Raw genomic sequence first — 8575 nt, forward strand, 5'->3', positions numbered from 1 at the left:
AATGTTCCTCCTTTGTTTTGCTAGAACTTCTCCCTCCCTCCTCCAAACACCCTCCTTCCTGTCTGTGCCTCAAACAGGCTGCTTTTCGCTATTGTCCCCAGGTGTTGGAGGTCTTCCACTGAGAGACAAGCTCTTTGAATAAAAGCTCCATGTCTGCTCAATTTTTTAAACCGTTTTCCACTGTTTAACTTTTCTTTTTGTCTTTTTAGGGCCACACCTGCAGCATATGGAGGTTCCCAGACTAGGGGTCGAATTGGAGCTGCAGCCACCAACCTACGCCACAGCCACAGCCACATCCACGCCAGATCCGAGCAGCACCTGCGACCTACACCACAGCTCAGGGCAACCTCGGATCTTTTCGCCCACTGAGCGAGGCCAGGGATCGAATCCTTGCCCTCATGGACGTTACGTTGGGCTCTTAACCCACTAAGCCACAACGGGAACGCCTCAATTTAATTTTACTTTCATTGTGGATAAGATCCACGCCGAATAAACCTTATCACCTTCCATTTCTAAGGGTGCTGTGGTCAAAGATTAAACCTAGCTGTGCGTTAAAGTTGTAGAAACAGATTTATTCGGTAACTCCTTCGGGAGGGGAAACAGCTGAGCCTGAGATGAGCGGGCATTTTCAAGGGAGACCAGGAGCGGGGAGAAGCAGCGGCTGGGCCCAGGCAGAGTCGGGGAAGTGAATCGATACAAAAACCTGGAGAGGGCTGGTCCGTGTAAACACCGCTGGGTCAGCTGCGTCCACGAACCGGCTTTGCTCAGCCGGCCGTCTCCCCTCCCACAGAGCCTGGGGGGCTGAGGCTCTGCTTTTCTTGACCATGATGCTTAAAAGGACCGTCTCTGACGTCTTCCAGAAAGATCATTCTCCACTGTAGCAGGAACGCGCAGTCTCCAAAGGACAGAGGAAAGCGTTACAGTCGTAAGTTATCGGTTTTTCTTTAAGTTTTTATTTTTAGTAAATACCCCCAAGAAAGGGAGGCCAGAGGCCTATCAGCGAGGGGCTGGCTGGCACAAAGAGTGACTTTTGGTGGCCTTGCGTTGGTCCAGATGGGAGAGAAGCAGGGTGGGGCCTTCCCAGGCACCTGCAGGAAGCTGTGCCGGAGTTGGGTCAGGCCGCTTGGAAGGCTTCAGGGGATATTTCGTGTGGAGAGTGGCTGCAGTTCTCACAGTCCAGTGGCATTTAGCACATTCACATGGTTATACAGCCCCTACCATCCTCCTCCAGCTCCAGAACTTTCCATCTTCCCAAACTGAACTTCTGTTTCTGGCAAACATAGCTCCCTGCCCCACAACCACCTGGAACGCTGTCTCTATGAACTGGGCCACTCTGGACGTCTCGTTTAAGGGGAGTCATCTCATATTTGTCCTTTTGTGCCCGGCGTATTTCACTCGGCCTAATGTCTTGTAGATTCATCCATTTTGTAGACTATGACAGGGGAGGTTCCCCCCGCTTTTTTTTTTAGCCTGCACCTGTGACATATAGAGGTTCCCAGGCAAGCCAGCTATAGCCACAGCCCCACAGAATCTGAGCTGAATCTGCAACCTACACCACAGCTCACGGCAATGCCAGATCCGTAACCCACTGAGCGAGGCCAAGAATCGAACCCACATCCTCATGGATACTCATCAGGCTCTTAGCCAGCGGAGCCACAGTGGGAACTCCGGGTTTTCATTTTGTAAGGTTGAATGATTTCCCAGTGTGTGGATAGGACCCGTTTTGTTTATCCGTCCATCCACTGACGGACACTCGGCTTCCTTCCGCCTTTCGGCTTTCGTGAATAGTACTGCTGTGAACACAGGTGCACAGATGTCTCTTTAAGACCTCAAGGAGTTCCAGTTGCAGCGCAGCAGAAACAAACCCGACTAGTATCCATGAGGATGAGGGTTCAATCCCTGGCCTTGCAGTAGGTTAAGGATCTGGCGTTGCCGTGAGCTGTGGTGTAGGTCACAGATGTGGCTTGGATCTGGCGTGGCTGTGGCTATGGCTGTGGTGTAGGCTGGCAGCTACAGCTCCAATTCGACCCCTAGCCTGGGAACCTCCATATGTCGCACCTACATCTCCCCCCGCCAAAAAAAACCCCACAAACCATAAAGGAAAGGAAGAATGAAAAAAGTGAGTTTAAAAAAATTTTTGTTTAATCATGGAGTTCTCGTCGTGGCACAGTGGTTAACGAATCCAACTAGGAACCATGAGGTTGCAGGTTCGATCTCCGACCTTGATCAGTGGGTTAATGATCCAGCATGGCCGTGAGCTGTGGTGTAGGTTGCAGATGCGGCTGGGATCCCGAGTTGCTGTGGCTCTGGTGTAGGCCAGCGGCTACAGCTCCAACTGGACCCCTAGCCTGGGACCCTCCATATGCCACGGGAGTGGGCCTAGAAAAGACAAAAAAGAAAAAAAAATTGTTTAATCAGAAGGCAACATGAACAAAGCAGAGACTCACAGATAGGTGTACACCCATGTTCACGGCAGCATTATTCCAAACCACTAAAACATGGAAATAACCTGTGTCCACCGACAGATAAATGGATAAACAAAATGTGCTATATTCATACAATGGACGAAATATTATTCAGCCTTAAAAAGGGATGAGCTGGGAGAAGGGGGCATGGCGAGCTGGCGTTTTTGTTTAATGGCTACAGAGTTTTATTTTGCCGGATGGAAATCCTTCTGGGATGTATGGTGCTGACAGTGAACAGTGTGAATCCCCTGAGTCCTACTCACTTGTACACGTCAATGGGTGAAGCTTGTGAATTCCCTATCACGCGTATTTTACCACAATTTAAAAGGAGTTCCTGTCCTGGCGCAGCAGGAAGGAATCCAGCTAGGAACCCTGAGGTTGTGGGTTCGATCCCTGGCCTCACTTCGTGGGTTAAGGATCCAGCATTGCTGTGAGCTGTGGTGTAGGTCACAGACGTGGCTCAGATCTGGTATGGCTATGGTTGTGGTGAAGGCCGGCAGCTGCAGCTCCGATTAGACCCCTAGCCTGGGAACCTCCATATGCCACGGGTGCGGCCCTAAAAAGCAAAAAGAAAGAAATTAAAAAAGAAAAAAAAAAGGAGTTCCCGTCGTGGCGCAGTGGTTAACGAATCCGACTAGGAACCATGAGGTTGCGGGTTTGGTCCCTGCCCTTGCTCAGTGGGTTAACGATCCAGGGTTGCCGTGAGCTGTGGTGTAGGTTGCAGACACGGCTCGGATCCTGCGTTGCTGTGGCTCTGGCGTAGGCCGGTGGCTACAGCTCCGATTCAACCCCTAGCCTGGGAACCTCCATATGCCGCGGGAGCGGCCCAAGAAATTGCAATAACAACAAAAAGACAAAAAGACAAAAGACAAAAAATAAATAAATAAATAAAAATAAAAGAAAAAAGAAAAAAAAGAAAGGAAGCACTTGGCCCTTCCCCCGCTGTGGCCTGGATTCAATTTCTGGTCTGGGAACCGAGATCCCACATCAAGCAGCTGCAAGCCGTGGCCAGAAGAAACAACACCACCCCCCAAAAAAAAATTTCCAAAAACCCACATGCGGGGAAAAAAAAAAAAAAGGAAGAAAAGAAATTCTGACACATGCCTCAGCAGGAATGAATTTTGAAGACATAATGATGAGTGAAATAAGCCAGCACAAGAGGACAAATACTGCATGATTCCACTTACACGAGGTACCCAGAGTAGCCAACTTTATAGAGACAGAGAGGGGTGGTCGCCGGGGGCTGGGGGAAGGAGGACGGGGACTTCATGTTCGGGGGGTGCGGGTTCACTTTTGGGAGATGAAACGCTTCTGGAAATGGAGAGTTGACAGATGCGCTGCGGACATATTGATGCCATCGCAACGTGCACTCAAATGGTTAAAGTGGTCCATTTTATACATGTGCAGTTTACTACTCTGAGAAAAAAAAAAAAGCTGGCATAAACAAAGGGAAAAGATAAGCTTCAGAGCAGGAGAGGGTATCTGTTAAGTGTTTATGTTCATTTATTATCCTATCTGGAAACATGAGGTTTCTGATCAGAGAAGACCCTTGACTTGCTCACGTGATCAGTCTTTTTTTTTTTTTTTTTTTTACCTTTTCAGGGCCACACCTGAAGCATATGGAGGTTCCCAGGCTAGGGCTCAAATTGGAGCTGTAGCTGCCGGCCTACACCACAGCCACAGCCACAGCCACGCCAAATCCGAGCCACGTCTGCAATCTACACCACAGCTCATGGCAATGCCGGATCCTTAACCCACTGAGCGAGAGCAGGGGTCAAAAAGCCTCATAGATACTAGTCAGGTTCGTTTCCTCTGGACCACCATGAATCTCCAGTCTCACTGCCAGTTCCCAGCAGGCAACGCGGTGAGGGCAGATGTGCCCTGCAGGTACCTGGGCCTGTAACAGGGATGCGCTCTGGAATGAGGGCCCTCAGAGAGGATACCCACGCTGACACACATCTGGCCCCCTCCCACTGGGGAGTGGTCGGGGAGACCTTGGCTCTCTAACCTAGGCTGTTCCACTCTGGGGAGAGGGGGGATGTCTCTGGGTTTTTACAACCCCTTGGAATGTAAACAAATGGCTCTGGGTTTATTGCCTTTAGAAAACAAGGGAGAAATGGGTCTGGGGAGAGACGGCCTCCCCAGCTTTATAGCATGTCCGTATCCTTGCCTAGAAAGCTCGATGGTACAGGAACACCGAGGAATCTGGGGAGGATCGCTTTCCAGTAATAGCTGCCACATCCTGAACTGAAAAAGGATTCCTGTACAAACTATTTAATGAGGTCCTGCAAATAAACAAGGAGAAGGTAAGCAATCCTACCAAAAAAAACCCCAAAAAACAAAAAAACAAAAAGCAGGTAGGAGTTCCCACCGTGATTCAGTGGGTTAAGACCCCAACATATAGTGTCTGTGAGGATGTGGGTTCTATCCCTGGCCTCGCTTAGTGGGTTAAGGATTTGGCGTTCCCGCAGTATGTGGCATAGGTTGCGGATATGGCTCGGATCTGGTGTTGCCATGGCTGTGGCTTCAGCTGCAGCTTTCTTATGACCCCTGGCCCCAGGAACTTCCATATGCCTCAGGTGTGTCCTTAAAAAAAGGGGAAAAGAATGTCAGTTGGGGAGTTCCCATCCTGGCTCAGCAGAAACGAATCTGACTAGCATCCATGAGGACAAAGATTCAATCCCCGGCCTTGCTCAGTGGGTCAAGGATCCAGTGTTGCCGTGAGCTGTGGTGTAGGTCACAGATGCGGCTCGGATCCTGCGTGGCTGTGGCTGTGGTGTAGGCCAGCAACTGCAGCTCTGATTCGACCCCTGGCCTGGGAGCCTCCACATGCCTCGGGCACAGCCCTAAAAAGACAAAAAAGAAAAAAAAAAGGAATGTCAGTTGGCAATTTCAAGAAGAAATGACCTGACCAATAAATGTATGAAGACATTGTCTGAATTACGAGTAATGAGGGAATTGCTAGCTATGAGGCAAATTCAGATGGGCACCAATCACAAACTGAAATCTTTCCCCCAAATAAAGAAAAACACTAGGCAAGATGTTCTGTGCTCAAGTTGTAGGAATTTGTGAGAAGAAATGAGAGTGTGGGTCCCCTGATATGAAGGGTCCAGAACAGGCCCATCTGCAGGGACAGAGGTTGGGTCAGTGGTTGCCTAGGCCTGGGGGATGGGGAGGGGCGGGGACCTGGCTTTCTTTTCTGGACCATGAAAATATTCTGCAGTGGATTGTGGGTGAAGGGTACTCTGCACTGTAAATACACTCAAAGCATCATATTGTCTAGGTTAAAAGGGTAAATGAGCTATCTCAATGAGGGGATATCATTTCTTCCTACTAGATGAGCCGAAAGGAAAAGCGTGCCTAGTCGAAGGGTTGGGAACGGTGTGGAAAGAGGCCGTCTCCCCACTGCGGGTCGAGTGGAAGAGCAAGTTGGCAGCATCCAGCAAAAGGAAATGTACGCCCCGTCTGTGTCCCGGTAACTCCCCTTCTCGGTGGCGAATCTGGGACAGGTGCACAAGGAGACTTTACACGTGCAGCCACAGCAGTCTTATTTGTAAGAGTGAAAACAAAACGTAAGCAACTCTGATGCTCGTGAACAGGAGAACAGATAAGTAATTGTTTCCAATCCATGCAGTGGGTTACTAGACAACAAATTAAGATGTATGAGCTCGAATTACATGTGTCAGCATGGATACAACTCAGAATCCTAATTTCCTTTCTTTTAATTTATTTTTTGTCTTTTTTTAGAGCCGCACCCGTGGCATAGGGAGGTTCCCAGGCTGGATGGAGCTGTTGCTGCCAGCCTACGCCACAGCCACAGCAATGCCAGATCCGAGCTGCATCTGCGACCTACACCACAGCTCACAGCAACGCCATATGCTTAACCCACTGATCAAGGCCAGGGATCGAACCTGCAACCTCATGGTTCCTAGTTGGATTCGTTTCTGCTGTGCCACGACGGGAACTCTTTCTTTCTTTTTTTAATTTTATGGCTGCACTCATGGTATGTGGAAGTTCTTAGATCAGAGGCTGAGTCCGAGCCACAGCTGTGACCTGCACCACAGCTGCAGCAAGGCTGTATCCTTTAACCCATAGTACTGGCCCGGGAATTGAACCCAGGCCTCTGGGGCAAACCAAGCCTCTGTAGTTGGATTCTTAACCCATTGCACCACAGTGGGAATTCCTCACAAACATAATTTTCAGTGAAAAAAAATTTTTTCAAGAAGCTACATACAGTGGGATGGCATTTATATAAAGCCATGCAAAACATAATATTTTTATTATCATTAACCTAGGAAGTGCAGTTTCTGTCATGGCTCCAGCAGTAACGAACCTGGCTAGTATCCATGAGGACGTGGGTTCAATACCTGGCCTTGCTCAGTGGGTTAAGGATTCAGCATTACCATGAGCCAGTGGTGTAGGTCGCAGATGCGGCTCAGATCTAGCATCTCTGTGGCTGTGGTGTAGGCTGGCAGCTGCATCTCTGATTCCACCCCTAGCCTGGGAACTTCCATATGCTGTGGGTGTGGCCCTAAAAAGACAAAAAAAAAACAACAACCCCAAAACCTAGGAAGTGCGTGAGAATGACCAACAGCAAAGTCATGGTGATGGTTCTGGAAAGAAGAAGAGAGAAGCACTCAGGGAAGATCAGCCGCACCCGGACATTTGCTTCTTTCCAAAACATTTCATGTCGACGTTTGATCAAGTTAGTGTAGACATAGTTGCAAAATCACCTGCTCTTTTCAGGACATTCAAAATATCTCCCAATTTTTTTTTTTTCATTTTTAAAAGTTTTACTGATGAAATATCTCCCAATATTAAAGAAACAGGTGGGTGAAGTTTTATGTGGTCACGCTGTAGGAATTTGCGGACAGAGTGAAAAATCTGGTCTCGGAGAAGGGGGAGCCGGAGGAGCCGCCCCCTCCATGCAGCCGGGGTAGGGGGAGTGGGGGTGTGCTGGGGGGCGGGGGTGGGGTTTTTGGGGGGCACTGGCAGGCCGTAGATATTATCAGATGCACGTTTGTCCTTGTCCTTGCTGTCTGGGTCTGCTTCCCGTGGTGACTGTCCCCTGCTCCCGGAGGCCACGGGTTGAGGTTCCCCCCCAGGAGGCACCCAGACTCCGCAGGGCACCTTATTATTTTAGACGCTGTGCCGCCAGAGCCTCAACCGGCTCCTAGTTTATGGGGTGACAGGCTGGACCACTTCAGCAGGAGTCCGCTGGAGCGGCTCTGGCATTCCACAGGGGTTGAGAAGCCATTGCTGGTTATCAGCGTTGCCATGACAACCGCTGGGCACGTGACTGACTTGGCAGAGGTGAAAGGTCAGGTCAGACACTGATAAGTGTACCCAGTAAAACCTCCTCCGTGCCTGGACAATGTTCCTGAGACACACTGGATGGTTGGTTTGAAAGGTAATTTTTCTTTGCCGCCTCAAGTGACCTCCTGTTAATTTTCTTCTCTTTTTCAATCTCTTGCGGTGGAATGTTGCTCAGCAAACAGTTTTGCCTGGTGTACTCTTCGGAGGAGCATGTCTGTTCACTAAGCCCGAGCAGAGATAAGACCAGATCCCTGGCTGGCAGAGGCTTTAAACCACCGCAACATCCCTCCAGCGCTGTGCAGAGCTAACGCGAGCATGGTTCTGCCTGCTCTGCCCATCAGGCTCTAAAGACTCAGAATAATTAAAAGCTCAGAGCGGGAAGCTCGCAGAGAGCTGCTGCTGAGGGAGGCAGTGGGTGGCTCCCAGTCTTATTTTTCTAGGAGGACAGTGTCTGTGAGTGGCATTCTCTGGCTGGCTCCCTGCTGCTCAAAGTGTCATCTCTGCGTCCCCCGTCGCAGAAATCCAGGCTCAGGTCCCAGCCAGGCCTGTTAGATTCTGCATTTTAATACCATCTCCAGGTGGTTTTTCTGCACGATGAAGTCTGAGAAATACTCCATCTTATAACCTGAGGCGACTGCCTTGCAAAAAGACACTGGTGTTGTGATGGAGTTTTCAGAAAAGGGGAGAAGCCACAAAAACAGAGATTCTCTGGCTGCCCTAAAGCGCTGGGTTGCTCTTTGTAGATGATATTTTATACCAGTTATTATTCCTTCTCCCCCATCGACTGACAGTTT

General features: G+C 49.6%; 1 long non-coding RNA gene across 2 annotated transcripts; it reads left to right on the forward strand.

Annotated features, from left to right (window-relative positions):
• On the forward strand, positions 375 to 6241 carry LOC102159209. 2 transcript variants are annotated; one of them, XR_002346287.1, is made up of 3 exons: positions 375 to 925; positions 4640 to 4771; positions 5749 to 6241. It is a non-coding gene; the product is annotated as an uncharacterized LOC102159209 (long non-coding RNA). The 2 variants fall into 2 exon arrangements; XR_298739.3 differs by having other exon boundaries at positions 5803 to 6241.

The sequence above is a fragment of the Sus scrofa genome, chromosome 7 (genome assembly GCF_000003025.6).
Source record: "Sus scrofa isolate TJ Tabasco breed Duroc chromosome 7, Sscrofa11.1, whole genome shotgun sequence".
Classification (NCBI taxonomy): domain Eukaryota; kingdom Metazoa; phylum Chordata; class Mammalia; order Artiodactyla; family Suidae; genus Sus; species Sus scrofa.